At 44.9% G+C, this 3,440-nt stretch overlaps 1 long non-coding RNA gene across 1 annotated transcript; it reads left to right on the forward strand.

The window, feature by feature from the left end:
* Nucleotides 1–542: 542 nt before the first annotated feature.
* LOC141099811 (uncharacterized) lies at nt 543–3,090 on the forward strand. The gene is made up of 3 exons (XR_012234527.1): nt 543–662; nt 751–901; nt 1,369–3,090. It is a non-coding gene; the product is annotated as an uncharacterized lncRNA (long non-coding RNA).
* Nucleotides 3,091–3,440: the final 350 nt, after the last annotated feature.

Here is a 3,440-nt window from a genome sequence, read left to right on the forward strand (position 1 = left end):
TTAGGGGTGTGTTGGGTTATGGTTCTGGTTAGGCCTGGTGTTATGTTTTGGATTAGGTTTTTTTTTTGGGGGGGTTGGGTTATGGTAAGGCCAGGGGTTAGGGTCAGGGTTATATCTAAATATATACCAACTTTTATACTGTATATATATATATATATATTATTTTGGTGTAGGGTATAGTATATAATGACATTATTGTATACATTGTATGTACGTGATTATCCAGTGCTATGGGACCCCGCTGACAACTCCTATAAAGACCAATTGTACAGGGACGTATGCTGGAGCAAAATCTTTACAGAACTGTATCAGGAATGGCATTCATTCTCAAATTCAAGGGTTAGGGTTAGGGGTTAAGGTTAGGGTTGGGTTGGGATTAGGGTTAGGGTTGGGATTAGGGTTAAAGTAGGTGTTATATCTAAATATATACCAATTTTTTTATATATATATATATATATATATATATATATTATTTGGGGATAGGATATAGTATCTAATGACATTATAGTATAAATTGTAGGTACATGATTATCTAGCACTATGGGACCCAGCTGACAACTCCTATGAAGACAGATTGTACAGGGACGTATGCTGGAGCAAAATCTTTACTGAACTGTATCCAGAATGGTATTCATTCCCAAATACAAGAGAGTTGCAAATTGGTAACTATAAGGTTATTTAACAAATAATATTTTACTTTTTAAAAAATGGTCTAAGATTGCTAATAGTGTGTTTACTTTTGCTTTTTAGAGAAAGATGTGAAACAACGGTGGCTGTCGGTGAGGGACTGGTTTAACAAATTTCTAGCCAACTGTCAGAAAAGTGGCTCCTCTCCAACGAGCCAAACATTTCCATATTATAAGGAACTACAGATTCTATTGACAAGCAGGACATTGCGGAGGTAAGTTTTTTAAAAAAAAAACAAATATGTAATTAGATCTAGCCTCTATGTTTCCACGTTGCGAACCACAATTGGCTGCGTATTGCACGTTGCGCATAGCCGCAGGGTTCAATCTGCAGAGTCCAGATATTACAGCACAGTGGAGGGGATTTCATGAAATCCCCTCTCCACTATGCATGCTAAAACGTGGGTGACACACCCACGAATCAGGACATGCGGCACATCTTTTGACACCACAGCATGTCTATATATCTTGCGTTGGCGCTCTGTCTCCACAAGATAACTAGCACAGTGTATTGATAGCATGCAGTGATTACACATGTGTTTAAAGAAAACATGCGTTATTACCATGCGAAAAAAAAGGGGGAGCGCTTTGGGCGTAGCGGTCTTTTTGCTGTTTCCAAAGCGTTGCTCATACGCAGCATGGAAACATAATCTAATAATGATTAATTTTTTTTTTCACACAGCTCTCAAGGGAACATTTCACCTCCTGCTGAAGAGTCTGAAGATGGAGCAGGTTCCTCTGGAGCTGGTGACATCTGTTCAACATGTCTTGCAACTAGGGATGAGCGAGTAGTGAAATACTCGGACTCGCTGTACTCGTTACGAGTACCTCCTAATACTCGGGTACCGTAACGAGTAGCGAGTCCAATGTAAGTCTATGGGAAATGCGAGCAATGGGCTGTGTGTGTGCTGGGCTGGGCGGGGACTGTCGAAGACTGTGCCGGGCTGTGTGGGACTGTGCTGGCCTGTGTGGGACTGTGCTGGGCTGTGCAGGTACTGTGTGGGGAGTGTACCAGGCTGTGCTGGACTGTGCTGGGCTGTGCAGGTACTGTGCGGGGAATGTGCCGGGCCATGCGGAACTGTGCCGGCTGTGCAGGTACTTGCGGGGACTGTTCCGGGCTGTGCAGATACTGTGCGGGGACTGTGCTGGCCTGTGCGGGACTGTGCTGGACTGTGCAGGTACTGTGCAGGGACTGTGCCGGGCTGTGCGGGACTGTGCCGGGCTGTGCGGGACTGTGCTGGGCTGTGCGGGACTGTGACAGGCTGTGCAGGACTATGCCGGGCTGTGCGGTACAGTGACAGGCTGTGCAGGACTATGCCGGGCTGTGAGGGACTGCGCTGGCTGTGTGGGACTGTGCGAGGACTGTGACAGGCTGTGCGGGACTATGCCGGGCTGTGCGGGACTGTGCTGGCTGTGCGGGACTGTGTGGGGACTGTGACAGGCTGTGCAGGACTATGCCAGGATGTGCGGGACTGTGCTGGCTGTGCGGGACTGTGCTGGGTTGTGCGGGGACTGTGCGGGGACTGTGCGGGCTGTGCCAAATATCGCGAGGCGAGTAGTGAAATACTCGCAAGGATTCGAGTACCGCGAGCACCGCATTACTTGGAGATTACCGAATCTTAACGAGTATACTCGCTCATCCCTACTTGCACCAGCTTCTGCTGGTGCCACATCTTCAGCAGCTGCTGGAACATCTGCTTCTGAAGCTGTTGAAGCATCGGGTTCCGCAGAAGCTGTTGTTCAAGAAAGAGCTGTCTATCCGGTGTCAGGAGGGCCCAGCAAAAAAAAGTAAGAAAAAAATGAGGACAAAACCTTAAAAGCTACAAATAAAACTCTGGAGTTGATTAAAAAAACTACGGAGGATCATTTTGACTTTTTTGCATTTACTGTTGCAAGTAAGGCTTGCTCCCTGACACCGGAGAGGAAGTCTATATTTATGAGCATGGTGCAGATGTCACTCACAGCTTTAGAAGACCTTGCTCCAATTCCTCCCTATGAGACCATCTGGATGGGACTTTTTGGTCTCTTCAGTCCTAGACAACCCCAACAGCACCGAGCACCTGAGTACCGAGCCATGACACCATCCAGCTCTTATTCACAGCATTCGGACTCTGGCAGCTCACAACGGCTGGGACCTTCTCTGTCTTCCACTTTCCATTCTGAGCCAGGACCTTCATATGGATATTCCCCCGAGTACGAATATCTTAATTAATTTGCTGTTTTTTGGTGAAGACTTTTGTACGTTACCACGCCCAGTTGGATGTTGACAACACCAGTCTGCTTCACCACAATGATAAAAATAAACTTTTTGTTGCCAACCAAGTTTTTGGTTATTCGTTAAAAATTTTGCCATAAGTTATGTTTGAATATTGCAAAAATGACATTGTTTGTCATGATTTCTTTATTGTTTGTCAAATACATTTATATTTTCAAATTTAGTTTCTGTTTTTTATATACATTAGCATAAGTAGGCTAGACAAGCCCTATATCTATGACAGTGTCATGGGTACATGAGCACAGGACTATGGGATGGAGGATATGTGTGATGGTATATGGGCACAGGAATATGGGATGGAGGACATCTCTGATGGTAGAAAGGTACAGGACTATGGGAAAGAGGATATGTATGATGGGTATACAGGCACTGGACTGTGGGAAGGAGATGAATCCTGATAATTTGTTTGATCAAACCCATGTAGTTAATAGAAAACATAACAAACACTAAATTAACAATCAAATTTTTTTAATTCCATA

Source organism: Dendrobates tinctorius, unplaced genomic scaffold (assembly GCF_039654945.1).
Source record: "Dendrobates tinctorius isolate UK_male_01 unplaced genomic scaffold, ASM3965494v1 ptg000102l, whole genome shotgun sequence".
Lineage (NCBI taxonomy): Eukaryota > Metazoa > Chordata > Amphibia > Anura > Dendrobatidae > Dendrobates > Dendrobates tinctorius.